The following is an 18556-nucleotide window of genomic DNA, read 5'->3' on the forward strand; positions in this document are numbered from 1 at the left end:
GCTCTCGAACTCCCAACGTGATCATTGTCATGACTCCGGTGCAACTCCTGCTGCATGTCTAACTTTCATCGTAGTCAATCCTGCACACTCAAAACAAAAACTTCGATCGAGACAATTAATCCTAAGCAATTAACTAAGTTGTCCGGCATGTCATTGGTCCCTCGACGCTTCGTCCGATTCTTCGGCGCATCGTCCTTTCCTGCAGCCTATTGCCCAATCGGCCAGTTGATTCCACAACTCCGATATCCTTGGCACAATACCCGCTCTTCTTGGCCCGATGCCCGAGTCCACGGCCCGAAGCCTTATGTCGATACGTCGACCGATCCACCGGCCCGACGTCCAATCTTCTGACATGTTCCTCCGGCACAACATGATGTTCCTGCTTTAATTGTCTCATCCTGATCGAAGCACCCTGCGTCACTCAAAACACAGATTAAATCATAAACATATATCAAGTAGTTTCATCATCAAAATACGAGATTCAACAATCTCCCCCTTTTTGATGATGACAACTACTTGATGACGGAGTTAAACTTAACTCCCGGAGTTTAAACAAACTCCCCCTATCAATATGCCATATTGATAGAAACTCTTAGATTCAAAAATCTAAGCAACATGTCATCATAAACGGAGTTAACCTTAACTCCCAGAGTTTAAACAAACTCCCCCTATCAATATGCCATATTGATAGAACCTTGAATTCTAACTGAATTCAAGTCATTGCAATATTCATCATGAATACTTGCAACACGTTATCATGAACTTATGCATAAACTTATGCATAACATGTCATGTCATCAAATACTTCTCCCCCTTTGTCATCAACAAAAAGGAGAAGTTCCACAATCAAGTGTTTGTGATGTAAGTTTAACTCATTGCATGAAAAACATAATATCTATTGTTACCATCATGCAAGTTTGAAGCTAGAAAATTTAGCAAATGTTACATCATGCTTAGAACATTCAAGCTATCAAGTTTTAGATATGCAAGTTTTACGGCAGACAAGATAGCACATGCAAGCTAGCAATGTTACAACATTTTAGAACTTGCAAGCTAGCAGTTTAGAGATATTCAAGAAGGCAACTCTTGCTTCTTGAAATATGCAAGTTGCAAGCTAGCAAATTTTTGCTTCCTTTGCAGTGTTAGATTTTGATATCGTAACGCAACTATTTCAAGTGTTTATCAATTGTAGCATTTCATCATATGGCATGATATCGACATGTAAAGCTGTGAAGCAAGATTTTGATATCATTTCATGATGTACACATCTCGAATATTTTAGCAAGTGTAGCATTGCATCACATGGTAAGATATCAGCTCGTACGATGCAAATTTTTGTTTGATATCTTGATACAGGGCATATAACAATGATAGCAATCATATATTTCTTGGTGATGCAAGTATGGCCTAATCATAGCATCAGTGATAGCAACCATTAGTGATAGCAAACATATCAATTCATATATTTCTCCTCCTTTGTCATCAACAACAAGGAGAATGATATAAGCAAATTTTAAATATAAGTACGATGCCATAAGTTGGTTCATGTCATTTTCCAACAGTGAGTGATAGGATACCAGTTATGCAAACATCTCGAGGAAAACATGATATGGAGATAGCTTTTATTGCTTCTTCCTTTTTATTTGTTATCTTTTTACATGAAGGAGGAAAGTCCTATGTGAAGTTCAAATCGATAAGATATTAAAGCACACTTCATTTTTGCAAGGATTAAGATATGTAAGTGAGTCAAATCCTTGTATGTAAAAATATCTTCCTTTTATAAGAGGGAACCATCAAATATGTTTCTCGAAAAATATTTTTCACATGATAAGTGCATTTGCTAGATGATTCCATATGTCAAAAATCAATGATGTGAATTAAACTAGATATGACATATGCTTGTTAAGTTTGGAAGAGGATAATGTATCAAGAAAATCCAATTGTTAGGATCAAGAAAGTCCGAAAATGAAATTTGACACTTTCATACATTCGGACAGGGTTTTACTAGAGATATTCAATTACAATCATGAAGGTAAAACATGCTTATTATCATGGTAGTATGATAGCAAGTTTACATATACAAGCTAGCAAAAAATTTCTACATTTTAAGGCCCTCAAGCTAGCAATTTTGAGATGATCAAGAAAGCAACTTTTGCTTCTTGAAATATAAGTTTTGCTAGATGTGCAAGTTAACTTTTTGCTTCTTGAGATAGGCAAGATAGCATTCCTTGGTGATGTTCAATATAGCTAAGTTCTACATCATGCAAGCTAGTGAATTTTATAACATTTTAGAACATGCATAATCACCAAAGTATCATAAATTTTAATGATGTGCAAAATTACAAATTTTGCATGATTGCAATTGTGTGTCTTGAGATTTGCAAGATAGCACTTCTTAGTGATGTTCAAGATAGCAATTTCTTCTCTTTTGAGAAGTGCAATTTTTGCTTTCTTCTTGAATTATGCAAGCTAGCTATCTCCCCTTTTGTCATTGTCAAAAAGAAGGGAAAAACCCTTTACATCAATTTTTAAATCATGACAAAGGTTAGTATCAATCTCATTTGTGTATCATTATATTTTCAAATTAAAACATACACATTTTCAGAACATATAAACTCATTATTATATGCATGATTCCAAATCATCATTCATATTATTTCAATCATTGTTTCACTCATCACTATAGCTTCTCATGCATAATATGTAAAACCATCTAACATGATATAAATATTTATTTATTTAATTTTTTTTAAGCATTCATGATACACATAATACATTATCATAATAAAAAGCATATGCATCATTCCAAATCATAAATATTTCAAATCATCATGATATTAATTTGTCACATTGCATCCTACCATGCATGATCGAAGCTTCTCATTTGTATACATCAAAATAAATTCATGAATATCTCATGCATTCATAACATCACTTGAGGAATATTGAAAAAGAAATAATTGGATGATGAGATAAATATTTCATAAATACAAAGAATTGCATAAAAATCATATCAAGGAATACAAGTCACAATCATTCAAGATAAAAATCAAGATCATTTTCAATTCATTCAATTTGATAAATCAAGATCATGATTTTGATAAAACTCATTTCAATTTTAAGTCATCAAAATCATTTCTATGGCTCACAAAACATAAATAGATTCATGATTTCATTGATAATATATTTTCCCCCTTTTTAAGTGTTTCATTTTAAGTGATCGATTTCATGTTAGCATGCCTTTTCATTTATGAAAACATGCATCAAAAAAATTTTTTTTTTTAAGCCACTGTTATTATCATGAAAATTGATAATCACCATAATTTCAAAAATATATACTCATTAATCATAACTTCAAATTGAACATGATTTCATATACTCAAAATCGAGAAATAACAATGGAAATCAACATGATACACATTATTACTTCTCAACCACATATAGCATGATTTCATAATGTATTTTTAATCAAAATCATTTTGTTTATCATAAACAAGCAATTTTCATGATTATTTTCAAAATTACTAGAATGATAAGCATGATTCCTAATTTTTTCTATTTTCATTATAAAATTATTAAACATGCAATTTTTAAGAAAATAAAAAAGAAAAATGCATTATGAAAAGCATTATGTAATTTCAAAGTAAATTAAAGGCATTTTGATTACCTCAGCGTCGAAAGGCGTAAAGGCGTAGTTTGCCACCTCGCCTTTGTTGATTTTCTCCTCGTCTTCGGAGGAGCTCGATTCATCCTAATTTTTGTTCTTCTTCTTGCGTTCAAAGCAAGTAGTTCCGTTCTTTTTACTTTTTAATTTTTGTTTCATTTGTAGTTTAAGTTCACCATCACTTGAGCTTATGCTCGAGTGGTCTTCAAATGTTCTATGTCCCAAATCCTTCCTGTTCTTTGGAAGGTGGTTCTCAAGTTCTTCACGTGCATTGCACGTCATTTCATATGTGATCAATGAACCAATTAGTTCTTCAAGTGGAAATTGGTTCAAGTTTTTCGATTCTTGAATAGCAGTTACTTTTGAATCCCAAGTTTTAGAAAGTGAGCGCAAAACTTTGTTAACGAGTTCAAAATCCGAAAAGCTTTTACCAAGTGATTTTAAACCATTGACGACATCCGTAAAACGGGTGTACATGTCAACAACGGTTTCGCTTGGTTTCATATGAAAAAGCTCGAAATCATGCAGTAAAATATTAACTTTCGAGTCTTTGACTCTACTAGTTCCCTCGTGCGTGATTTCAAGAGTGTGCCAAATATCGAAAGTCGTTTCGCACAAAGAAACCCGATTGAACTCATTTTTGTCCAAAGCGCAAAATAAGGCATTCATAGCCTTTGCGTTTAAAGAAAAATACTTCTCTAAATCCGACCATTCGTTCATCGATTTAGAGGGAAGTTAAAAACCGTTTTCAACGATATTCCATAAATCCAGATTTAGAGAAATCAAGAAAACTCTCATTCGAGTTTTCCAATAAGTGTAGTCCAATCCGTTAAAGAACGGTGGACGAAAGACCAAAAAGCCCTCTTGAAGAGCCATTTCTCTCGGGTGTAAATCCGAAATGAGAAATACCCCGCTCTGATACCAATTGTTAGGATCGAGAGCACTAAGAGGGGGGGGGTGAATTAGTGCAGCGGAAATCTTTCAGCGATTAAAAACGAAAGCTGCGTTCGTTCGATAAAAAACGATTTCGATGTAAAAGCCGATTCAAAGATAACTTAAGATTAAGCGCAGTTTACGTCTGCACACAGTTTGCGTCTGAACGCAGTTTGCGTCTAAACTCAGTTTACGTCTAAACTCAGTTTACGTTTAAACGCAGTTTGCGTCTAAACACTGTTTGCGCAGTTTACGTCTAAATGCAGTTTTACGTCTAAACGCAATTTTACGTCTAAACGCAGGTTGCGTAGTTTACGTCTAAACACAGTTTTACGTCTAAACGCAGTTTGCGTCTAAACGCAGTTCTACGTCTAAACACAGTTTGCGCAGTTTATGTCTAAACTCAGTTTTACGTCTAAACGCAGTTTTGGAAAGATCTGAACTTAGAAACTCGTTCGTAAAAGCACAGAAGACAGTTTGCAGTTATAAATGGAATTAGAACGTAAACGTAAACTACAATGTAAAGTTTGTACGAAAACACCGATTTACGTCTGAATGCAGATTCGGAAAGATCATAACTTAGAGACTTGTTCGTAAAAGCGCAGAGGGCAGTAGCTATGTAGGAGGTTTGCAGTAATGATAAAGTGCTCAAAGTAAAAGCAAACCAGAGATTTAGAGTGGTTCGGTCAGTCTTGACCTACTCCACTTTTGGCTTCCTCCACCGACGAGGTCACCGACGTCAACTAGAGGCCTTCCTTCAATAGGCGAAGGCCAACTGCCCTTTTACAGTTTCACTCCTTTTGACGGGATCAGGAGACAACCCTTACAGAACCTTTCTCTCCTCTCTTTACAACTCAAGACTTTGAAGAACAGAAGGAGGAGAACTTAAAGGCTTTTCAACAATTTTGAGCTCAAGAATCACAGAGAAGATCAAGATTTCGGTGTAGGTCTCTTACTCTTTCTGTGCTGAATGGGTGGGGTATTTATAGGCCCCAACCCAGTTCAAATTTGGAGCTCAAAACGATCAAATCCCGGAATTCCGGGATCAGGCGGTTGCACCTCCTGACTGGAGAGGTTGCACCGCTTGGCAGAGCTCGAAGACTGAGCTCAGGCGGTGCCACCTCCTGTCAGGAGAGGTTGCACCGCCCAGTCTCGCTCGGAGACTGAGCCCAGGTGGTTGCACCTCCTAGCTGGGGCGGTTGCACCACCCAATCTCACTTGGAGGCTGCCTCCTGGGCGGTGCTACCTCCTACCCTGGCGGTGCTACCTCCTGGCACTATTTCAGGTCCGAATGGGTTGATCCATTCGACCTAATTTGAGTCTTTCAGGGGCTCGATTGCCCTAAGATTAAGTTAATGGGATCACCTCCCATTTCTAACTTAATCATTGTGCTAACTACAATTATTTCCCAAGACATTTACTGCAACTTGCTCCGGTACGTCAATCGCTTCTTCCGACGAGCTTCCAGCGAACTTCCGTCGATTATCCGATGAACCCTCAGTGATTCTCCTGCGGACTTCCGGCAAACTCCTGGACTTGCGACGATACACTTGGCAAGTTCCGATGAGCTCCTTTGGCAAGCTTCTGGACTTCTCGGATTTGTTCCCGCAGAACCTCCGACGACTGTCCGAACTTCCGTCGAGCTCTCGAACTCCCAACGTGATCATTGTCATGACTCCGGCACAACTCCTGCTGCATGTCTAACTTTCATCGTAGTCAATCCTGCACACTCAAAACAAAAACTTCGATCGAGACAATTAATCCTAAGCAATTAACCAAGTTGTCCGGCATGTCATTGGTCCCTCGACGCTTCGTCCGATTCTTCGGCGCATCGTCCTTTCCTGCAGCCTATTGCCCAATTGGCCAGTTGACTCCGCAACTCCGATATCCTAGGCACAATACTCGCTCTTCTTGGCCCGATGCCCGAGTCCACGGCCCGAAGCCTTCTGTCGATACGTCGACCGATCCACCGGCCCGACGTCCAATCTTCTGACATGTTCCTTCGGCACAACATGATGTTCCTGCTTTAATTGTCTCATCCTGATCGAAGCACCCTGCGTCACTCAAAACGCAGATTAAATCATAAACATATATCAAATAGTTTCATCATCAAAATACGAGATTCAACAATGATTTTATGTAATCATGCTAAAGCATGCTTCACAATCAGTTCTGTGTCTTTTTCTAATGTTATATCACTTTAATTTTGAAATGTCATTTCCCCTTTGTGTCTTTTGCTTTTCATCAGTATGCAAATTCAATTTTTGCACTACAAGACATGAATTTCCCAAATTCCCTTTGGTTTTTTTTATCTAATTAATTAAATTTATGTGAATTTAATTAATTAGATATTATGTTGGTTTAATTATGTTGTTGCAATATGCAAATTTAATTAATAATAATATTATTGCAATATTATGTTGGTTTAATTATGTTGTTACAGTATGTAAATTTAATTAATAATAATATTGTTATAATATTATGTTGGTTTAAACATAATATTAGTTTTATAAAGTTGTTTGTTGACATAAATTGAATGATTTACCTACACTAAATATTTTAGTTAACAAATTAAGGTGAAGCCAATTTAAAATTCAATTAGTGATTGTTTAATATTAGATTGAGTAATTTAATATATGAAGTCATCAAAGTGACCTCTCATATATAATATTTCTCATGAAAATATTAAACGTAGTATGTATTTACATCCATGCAGTAATTACCCGATCCAAAGGAAGGTTAATGACTGGTAGAATTTTATACATACCTGCAATGGTAAACATGTGACAATTATAAAGTTATACATATAAATGATAAATCAATCAAATGATGGGTTTATCATTTGATATGTTTTATCATCAGTGTTTGATCATTATAACAAGACTATCACTAGCAATTAATATTGAAGTCCAAAGATAAGATATTAATATTGCACTTGGTATCTTGAGATGGGTTATATCATTATTTGAATTTACTTAAGTTTATGGTAATAGATATGAGCATAATTTCTGGTTGTCTATTGTTCTCTTATTTAGGTTCTCTTGTAACAATATCTACTAATCTCAGTTCTGTACCGATTCTAAACGAAGCCAACTTTAAAGGTAAGAAAAGAAAATATAAATCTAGAAAGAATAAGGCTCATAAGGGTCCATTACATAAAATACAAAATAAGGATGAAACTTGTTTCTTCTGCAAGAAATCTGGGCATTTAAAGAAGGACTATGCCAAATATCACGCTTGGCGTGCTAAAAAGAGAACATTCCTTACTTTGGTTTATTCTGAAGTCAATTTAATTTTAGTACCTAGAAACACTTAGTGGTTAGACTCCGGTGCAACAACTAACATCAGTGTATTAATGCATAGTTGCCTGAGCTACCAAAGGTCCAATAATGTTGAGAGAAGCATTTATGTGGGGGACAGAAAATCGATAGATGTGGAAGCTATAGGCATATTTAGATTGTTATTGTGTACTGGATATTATTTGAATTTGAAAGACACTTTTGTTATACTATCATTTAGACGGAACTTAATTTCTATTTCTTATATAGATAAATCTAGTTATTCTTGTTTATTTAGAAATAATCAGTTTATTTTATCTTTAAATTCAAAAATGATTGGAACTGATTCACTTATGGTTTATGACAATCTATATTTACTTTATACTATAGCATCATATCATGAATCTCTGAATGGGGAATTGCGAGGTATTAAATGTAAAATTAAAAATTCTGGTGTATTATGGCATAAATGTTTGGGTCACATCTCTAGAAATAGAGTTGAAAGACTTATTCTAGAAATAGAGTTGAAAGACTTATGTCAGAAGGGATTCTTGATCCCATTGATTGATCAAGTTTAGATATTTGTGTTGAATGCATAAAGATAAACAAACCAAACCTAAGAGATCAGGTATATATAGAGCAACAAATGTCTTAAAATTGATACATATAGATATTTGTGGGTCATTTCCTACACTTTCATGGAATGATCAATAATATTTCCTATCATTCATAGACGATTACTCTAGATATGGATACCTGTATCTAATACATGAAAAATCTCAATCTTTGGATATGTTCAAAACATTTAAAGCTGAAGTTGAAAATCAACTGAACAAAAAGATAAAAAGCATCAGATCTAACTGTGGAGGGGAATATTATGGTAGAAATGACGGCTCAGGTGAACAACGTCTAGGACCATTTGCTTTATACCTAGAGGAGTGTGGAATTATCCCTTAGTATACAATGTTAAGGTCATCTAGCATGAATGATGTAGTTGAAAGACGAAACCGCACACTTAAGGACATGGTAAGAAGTATGATTCCTCAATCTACTTTGCCAGAGTCACTCTAGGGAGAAGCAATAAAGATTACAGCTTACATTCTTAATAGAATACCAACTAAAGTAACTACAAAAATACCTTATGAGCTTTGGACTAAGAGAAAACATAGTCTAACACACTTTCGTATATGGGGTTGTCCAGTTGAGGCAAGGCTTTACAAGCCTAATGAAAAGAAATTGGAACCCCGTGCTAGTCATAGGTGCCCAACAAGCCAATCACGTGAGTGATGGCACGTGTGACTTGATACAGAATCTTTTTGCTTATTATATTTTGGCATATATCACTTTATAATTATTGCATAAATGCATACATATATTATGATGTCCTTGGATTTGTGCAATGGGAATCGGATCGTGATGAGATCATGATAATGAGATCGATTCACCTTTAAACACATATCCTAACTAATCCCGGTCATAGGTTACTCGAGAGGGACATCATGATAACCGGATAGACTGGTGTGCTGTATACCCGTCCATATGATGGATGCAGCTGGTCTCATAGCTGCTCGTGTAGGGACACTAGGGATACAGTACAGGTGCTCATTGGAGAATGAGTTCACTGATTGATCCGCTTACGGAATACTGGATGGTTGATGATGCCTTATTGTCAGACAGCGATTCCGTAGTCCTAGTGGTGTATCTGGTCCTTAGACTTGAGACACCAAGGATGTCCTGTATGAGTGCTCCACTCTTTGATACCAGACTTATAGGTTTGGCTGTCCCAAATCTAGTACAGCTGGTCATTGGGAGTGGTAGTCGACCTTATGAGGGCTATTGAGTGTCGATAGAGGATCATCCACTCTCGGCGTCATGAGAGGAATATCCCATGTGTTCTTGCTCAGACAAATCCCTGGCCAGGGTCATTCGGGTTGAGAGAGAAAGAGTTCTCCGGGAGAATTCGATTAGAGCGAGACTCGAGTAGAAACCGTATGGGTCTGACAGCACCATGCTCAATATACGGTCTCTAGGATATTAGATGGATGAGGGACTATAGGTACACGGTAACTGAGGACAGACAGGTCCAATGGATTGGATTCCCCTGTATCGTTTGGGGACTACAGCGTAGTGGCCTAGTACTTCCGTAGTCGATGAGTCAAGTGAATTATTACAGAGATAATAATTCACTAAGTTAGAAGGAGTTCTGACAGGTATGACTCACGGCCAGCTCGATATTAGGCCTAGAGGGTCATACACATATGGTAGGCATTGCGATGAGTAGAGGTTCGGATATGAGATATCCGACGGAGCCCTTGTCTTATTGGATGCAGATCCAATACCCACTAGGGGAGGACCCATTAGGGTTTGACAGGGGACCTCTATAAATAAGAGGGATTCAGAGCCTCATAGGCTAGAGCCTTTGCTTGCCTTTCCTATTCTCCTCTTCCTCTCCACCTCACATCAGGCCTGGAGTTTTTGAGGAGCGTCATCGCAACCCTACTGTGTGGATCACCGCTAGAGAGGAGGACGCTTGACCTCCTTTACCCTCTCCTAAGGATCTGTAAGGAAACAGGGATATACGATCTCCCTAGGTAACACAATCTACTCTATACGCAGTTTCATGTTTCGCGGATTTTTGCGCACCAATCTTCGCATGACGACGAACATCTTTTTGGGAATCGGGGATTTTGTTTTCTTGTTCTTCCGCTGCGCATGTGATGTCGCCCCCATGATTACCCAACACCCCGAACAGTGAGTAGTTACTTTACTGGTTATTCTGAGCGATCTAAGGGGTATAAATTTTATGATCCCAAATTAATAAATATTTTTGAGACGGGTATTGCTACATTCTTTGAGGATATTGAGTTTGCGGAAAGAAATAAGGTTAAAGACTTTACCTTTGAGGAAGAATTGGTTTGGTCTGATCTAATTTATATAGTTACTACTGATATAACAAATTCAGTACCTCAAAAAAATATGGTCATTTCAACTCCCATACAGTACGAGGAAATTATTCATTAGGAACAAACTCAACATCCTCAAGAATCCATGCTGCAAGAGCCAACACCTTTGCGACGATCCACTAAGGAAAGGAGGAGTGCCATTTCAGGTGATTATATAGTTTTTCTCCAAGAACATGAAGAAAGTAGTGGTATAATGGAAGATGATCCAATCAACTTCCATCAAGTTATGGAGGATTCCAATTCGAATAAGTGGATTGAAGCAATGAATCAAGAGTATAAGTCCATGCAAGATAATAAAGTTTGGGAACTTGTCCCATTACTAGAAGGTGTGAAACACATTGGTTTTAAATAGATTTTTAAAAATAAAAGGGATTCTAATGGTAATATGGAGAGGTATAAGGCACGTCTTGTGGCAAAGAGTTATACTCTAAAGGAAGGAATTGACTTTAAAGAGACATTATCTCCCGTTTCAATGAAGGACTCTTTTAGAACAATTATAGCTCTAGATGCACATTTTGATTTGGAGCTTCATCAAATGGATGTTAAAATAACATTTCTCAATGGAAACATTGATAAAATAATTTATATGGTACAACCAAAATACTTTGTATCAGGAGACCCAAAGAAAATGGTTTGTAAATTGATAAAATCCATCTACGGGCTAAAACAGACATCCCGTCAATAGTATCATAAATTTCATCAGGTAATTATCTCATTTAGTTTTGAGGTGAACGTTGTTAATGATTGCGTGTATCACAAATTCAGTGGAAGTAAATTTATTTTCTTGATATTATATGTAGATGATTGTTAGAACCCTTACAGATTCTAAACTTGGGATTGATCTCTTTAGGGGATCGACCTCCTTGGAACTCTATAGGGGTTCCTCCCTCCAAGTTGCTGCTCAAAGGCTACAGAAAAGATTCATCTATTGCTTATGAAAAGAGAAGGAATATATGGCTATTTATAGGGCTTCTAAACCCTAACTCCTAATAGGACTCCTACTTAAGACTCTTACTTCTAACCAACTCCTAATAGGACTCCTACTCAAGACTCCTATTCCCTTACAACTCCTAATTCTTCTCTAAGAAAAAACCTCCTACATGAATGTCCCTCTCAATTAGGACTCTCCTGGCTAGAGTCCTAACAGAATGTCCCTCTCAATTAGGACTCTCCTAGCTAGAGTCCTAACAAACCCGCTCTCTTCAAATCAGCCTTGTCCTCAAGGCTGAGATTCCATGAACTCAGGGAACCGGGTCTTCAGCTCCTCATATGGTTCCCATGTGGCGTCTTCAAGTGGTAGATGATTTCAATGTACTAGTACTTCAGTAGAGGGATGTCGGCGACGCATCACGATCCTGCGATCGAGGATGGCTTGTGGTTGGGCTTGAATAACTCCATCCTCAGTTGTGTTGGGCAATTGGATTTGGGGTGACTCGTGTTCTCCCAACTTGGGCTTTAGGCATGATACGTGGAAGACAGGGTGAATTTTGGCATCCTCAGGTAATTTAAGTCTATACACCATGGCTCCAATACGCTCTATGATCTGATAGGGTCCATAAAAATGTGGGGATAGCTTCATGGAGGCTCGAGTGTTGATAGAGAGTTGCTTGTATGGTTGTAGGCGAAGATAAACCCAATCTCCCACTGAAAATTCTCTTTCACTTCGTCGTGTGTCGGCTTGCTGCTTCATTCTGGCTTGAGCGGTAGAGAGATTATCTTTTAACAGTTGTAAGAGTTTGTCCCTATCAATCAATTCTTGGTCAACCTGATCTACCTTGGCCGAGCCAATTACATACTTTGGAATCACAGGGGCTGGTCGACCATACAATGCTTCATAAGGGGCACATTTTGTAGATGAATGATATGTAGTATTATACCACCATTCGGCCCAGGGAAGCCATTTCGCTCACTCTTTTGATCGGTTGCTAGCGAAACATCGGAGGTATGTCTCTAAGTACCTATTTACCACCTCTGTTTGGCCGTCAGTTTGTGGATGATACGCTGTGCTCATCTTAAGTTTGGTGCCTTGTAACTAAAATAACTCGGTCCAAAATTTACTAGTGAAAATCCTGTCACGATCACTTACGATGGACCTTGGCATCCCATGCAGTTTAACAATATTTTCTATGAAAATCTGGGCAATACTAGCAGCAGTGTAGGGATTTCTCACAGCACAAAAATGAGCATATTTCGTAAGTCGATCAACCACTACGAGAATCGTGCTTTTACCTTTGGAAGATGGCAGCCCTTCAATGAAGTCCATGGAGATGTCAGTCCACACTGAGTCTGGTATGGGTAGTGGTTGTAGCTTCCCTGGATTTGCCACAGTTTCACCCTTGTGCTGTTGACATACATCATATTGTGCCACATATTCAGCAATAATTTTTTTCATCCCTCTCCAATAAAAATTTTGCTTCACTCTTTTGTAGGTTCTTAAGAATCCAGAGTGCCCTGCTAAAGGTATGGAGTGCATTTCATGCAAGATGATTGCGATGCAAGGGGAGTCAGGTATAAGCACAATGCGACCTTTGTAGCGTAGATCCCTCGAATCCCAAGTGTAGTGGGCTATTGCACTTGGATCCTCCTCCAATTTTTTTATGATGTTGCTGATCTCTGGATCCTTCTTCCATTCTTCCCTAATGTCCTCGAGGAGACCGGTGGTAGGAAGGGAGATGGCTAAAACCTTAGCTTGTTCAGGTAGCCGTGAGAGTGCATCTGCAACAATATTTTCTTTCCCCTTTTTGTAAATAATTTTATAATCAAATCCAAGAAGTTTGGTTACCCATTTTTGCTGCTCAGGGGATGATATCTTTTGCTTCAAAAAGTACTTGAGGCTTTTATGGTCAGTTTTAATTTGAAATCACCGGTCGATCAGGTAGGGTCTCCACCTCGTTACTGTGTGTACAATGGCAAGCATCTCCTTATCATATACTGACATGTTTTGATGGGAGGGAGATAATGCCTTGCTAGTGTATGCGAGTGGTCGACCATTTTGCATGAGAACGGCTCCAATTTCGACTCCAGATGCGTCGGCCTCAATGATGAAGGGTCTATTGAAATCTGGTAGTGCAAGCACCGGCGTCTTTGTCATGGTTACTTTAAGTTTATCGAAGGCAGCAGAGGCTTTGTCCGACCATTGGAAAGCATCTTTTTTCAGTAAAGAAGTGAGTGGTGCACTGATCTTCCTATAGTCCTTAACAAATTTTCGGTAGTAGCCCGTTAGTCCAAGGAACCCCCGCAGTAATTTCACGTTTGTAGGTTTCGACCAGCCTTGCATTGCCTCAATTTTTGTTGGGTCTACCGACACTCCTTCTGATATTATATGCCCAAGGTACTCTAGTTTTTGTTGGAGAAAGCTGCACTTTGGTTGCTTAACAAAAAGAGTATTCTCTCGAAGGATCGTCAAAACAATCCGTAAATGCTGAAAGTGAGTCTCAAGAGAAGGGCTGTAAACGAGAATATCATCGAAAAATACCAGCACAAATTTACGAAGAAAGCTCCGAAAAATATCATTCATGAGACTTTGAAAGGTTGAACGAGCATTAGTGAGTCCAAAAGGTATTACCAAGAATTCATAATGGCCATCATGTGTGTGAAATGCAGTTTTTGGAATGTCATCGTCATATACCCGAATTTGGTGGTAACCGGATCGGAGGTCCAACTTCGTGAAGACTCGAGCTCCTTTCAATTCATCAAGAAGTTCATCCACCACTGGTATTGGGTACTTGTCCTTGACGGTGATGTCATTTAAAGCTCGGTAGTCGATGCACATCCACCAAGTTCCGTCCTTCTTGCATACAAGTAGCACTGGTGAGGAATAGGGCTGCAACTTGGCCGAATCACCCCTGTTTCAAGCATCTCCTTTACGATCTTTTCAATTTATCTTTCTGGAGGTAAGGATATTGGTACGGTCGAGTGTTCGCTGGTGGCTTGCCCGGAAGGATTGGAATTCGATGGTCATGTTGCCGAGAAGGAGAAAGACCACGTGGTTCAGCAAATATGTCGGCAAATTCAGTAAGCAATTGGGTAAGATTTTGATCTTCAATTTCTATTTTCTTCTCTTTTGGTTGTGGTTGGAGATGCATCAAAAAGCCACCATTTACCTTGTGCAAAACTTTCTCCATTCGTTGGGTCGAAACAGTGGTAACATTGCTTCCGCGCTTCCCGCGTAGGATGATCTGTTTGCCCTTACAGTAGAATTTCATAATTAATTTAGAAAAGTTCCAAAAGATATCACCTAGTGTAGTCAGCCATTCTATACCAAGCACTGCCTCATAGTCATCGATTGGTAGGAGGAAGAAATCGGTGATAATTTTTTGGTCTTGCAGTAATAGTTTCACCTGCGGACATCTTTGGTCGCACTTTAGGATTCTGCCGTCGGCAACCTTTACATCGAACTTGCTGCAACCTTCAATACGCAGTGTCATCCGAGCAGCAACCTTACTATTCAGGAAGTTATTAGTGCTACCCGTGTCGATGAGAACAGTGATCGGTTGTTGTTTGAGAAGGCCTCCAACTTTCATCGTTTGCGGGTTTGAGTAGCCGGCTAGTGCGTGTACCGTAATGTCGGTCGACTGTGGCTCTTCTTCCATATCTTCTTCTTCATGTTCAAGGCTCTCTTCTAGATGTTCAATGACCTCTTCTTCTACTGGTTCAATCATAAGAAGTCTACCTTTTTTACAGTGATGCTCGCGGCTCCACGGCTCGTTGCAATGCCAACATAACCCCTTCGCAGATCGCTCCCGAAGTTCTTCTCTTGTTAACCTTTTCGGTGTAGGGACTCGGTTGATAGTAGGGAGGGCTAAGGGCTTTAGTATTGTAGGTCGTGGAGTGATCCTAGTCCTCCGGGCTTCATGGTTCAATCGCTCCTCTTGAAGTCGTGCGAAAGAGATGGCTGCCATAAGCGTGTATGGTTGTCGCGCCTTAACTTCTCCCCGGATCTCTGGCTTTAACCCCTCAATATAGGTCCCCAATAGCTATTTTTCAGACCAATCACGAGTTTGATTAGATAACCTTTCAAACCTGGTTTGGTACTCCTGAATGGTGGAGGTTTGTCGGATCTTTGCTAGTTGTCCGTTAATGTTCTCGTAATAAGTTGGTCCGAAGCGGATCAGTAGTCCTTCTTTGAATTGTCGTCATGAAAGGACTCCATAAGTGTGTTCAAACCAGTCAAACCATTGTATGGCATCCCCTTCAAGATGTATAGCTGCAATTTCTACCATGGATGCATCCACAGTTTTATGGTACCAAAAATATCGCTCCGCGCGCGAGATCCAACCAATTGGGTCTCCTTCTTCCCATCTAGGGAAGTCCACTCTCATGCACGAATAGTTGGGGTCGGTCATAGAGCCTCCCCTCTCTTGGAAGTCATCTCTTTGGGCATGATGTGATTGATTAGAGCTCTCTCCTTGATGTGATTTCTTTGGGCTTGGTGGTCAGCCCAAACTGAATTCGGTAAGGAGAGTCCGAATCTTATCCTCTATTCGTGCCTCAAAGGCTTCAAATTTAGCATTGATTGCCTCCTCAGATGCCATAGTATATGACTCCAAATCTATGATGTTAAGATCTCTCTTTTGTTGACGGGTTAAAGGCATGTATAGGTTTGATAGAAATCAGTGAAAGTTTGCTGCAGACTTGTGTTGTCTTGTAAGAGCAGAAATCGTCGAAGAAACAGCGGTTTCTCGATGAAATCTCCACAAAAAATTTGAGAGATTTGAGGAGGGAATTGACAGCAATATCTCAGTTTATATGACAGCAAGGATGTCCAATTTAATCAAGAAAATTTCGGTAGTAACAGCAAGAAAATTGGTGTAAGTTGTGATAACAGAATTCTCGTCGAAAAATTTCAGCAATTTACGATGAAAATTTGTAGCAATATAGGAACGAATTTTTTTATTTTTTTTTGGATTTTCGAATAGGGATAACTAAATTGCAGCAGCAGTAAGGTAGGAAACCAGAACCTGTTGCAATTCACGGGGAGATCAAAGGATGATCTGCGGTGGTGGAGATGATGGTGGAATTTGGCGATGATCTTTTAAGCAATTGTGGGAATTGCTTTGGGCGGTTGTGGAGGGTTGATGGATGGCTGTGGAAGGGCAGTGATACGCCAAGAACGCTACTCTGATACCAGGTGTTAGAACCCTTGTAGATTCTAAACTTGGGGTTGATCTCTTTAGGGGATCGGCCTCCTTGGAACTCTATAGGGGTTCCTCCATCCAAGTTGCTGCTCAAAGGATGCAGAAAATATTCATCTATTGCTTATGAAAAGAGAAGTAATATATGGCTATTTATAGGGCTTCTAAACCCTAACTCCTAATAGGACTCCTACTTAAGACTCTTACTTCTAACCAACTCCTAATAGGACTCCTACTCAAGACTCATATTCCCTTACAACTCCTAATTCTTCTCTAAGAAAAAACCTCCTACATGAATGTCCCTCTCAATTAGGACTCTCCTAGCTAGAGTCCTAACAAAATGTCCCTCTCAATTAGGACTCTCTTAGCTAGAGTCCTAACAATGATATTCTACTTGCCACAAATGATATAGGCATATTGTACGAAACCAAGAGATTTCTATCTAGAAATTTTGAGATGAAAGATCTTGGTGACGCATCTTTTATATTAGGAATCCAGATATACTGAGTTAGATCTCGTAGTATTCTAAGATTATCACAAAAAAGCTATATCGATAAGGTACTCAAAATGTTTGGCATACAGGATTGTAAATCAGGAGACACCCCTATCACAAAGGGAGATAAGTTCAGTCTCAATTAGTGCTCTAAAGGAAATCTTGAAACTCAAGAAATACAGAAGATTCCCTATGCATCAGTTGTATGGAGCCTAATGTATGCATAGGTTTGTACACATCCGGATATAGCATGCATTGTTAGAGTATTAGGCAAATACTTAAGTAATCCTAGAATGGATCATTGGAAGACAACTAAAAGAGTCATAAGATATTTAAAGAGGACAAAAGATCATATGCTCGTATATAGGAGATCAGACCATTTGGAGATCATTGAGTATTCTGACTCTGATTTTGTTAGATGTCAAGATAATAGAAAATCCACTTCGGGCTACATTTATATGTTAGCTGGTGGGGCGATTTCTTGGCATAGTGTTAAGCAATCACTTATCACTTCTTCTACCATTGCAGTGGAATTTGTAGCATGTTTTAAAATGTCAAATCATAGAATTTGACTGAGGAATTTTGTCACAACAGAGCTGCAGATAGTACAAGAGATTAAAAGACCACTAAAGATATACTGTGATAATAAATCAGTTTATACTCCAACAACAATAGGAGCTCGACTAAGTCAAAGCACATTGACATCAAGTTCCTAGTTGTGAAAAAATGGTACAAAGTAAACAAATTTAATACTTAGGAACAAACTTTATGTTGGCAGATCCTCTCACAAAAGGTGTACCACCCAAAGTCTTTCATAAGCATACTGCTTATATGGGTATATCAGAATTTGAGGAAACTTCAGTTTAGTGGGAGTCTGTCATATGTTTGTTATATGTTCTATGCCAGATTGTACAAATATTTTCTAATAAGAAATAAAGCTTCAGTTTATTATACTTTGTACATTATGGCTATTAAAGTTATTAATGATCTCATAAAGATAAAGTTGGACCAGCTATGTAATTTGGTTATGTTAATATTAGTGATCACTAATGGATTTAGCTATGATTGATATAGCAAAGTCTGCTTTGGTC

The sequence above is a fragment of the Musa acuminata genome, chromosome BXJ2-6 (assembly GCF_036884655.1).
Source record: "Musa acuminata AAA Group cultivar baxijiao chromosome BXJ2-6, Cavendish_Baxijiao_AAA, whole genome shotgun sequence".
NCBI lineage: Eukaryota > Viridiplantae > Streptophyta > Magnoliopsida > Zingiberales > Musaceae > Musa > Musa acuminata.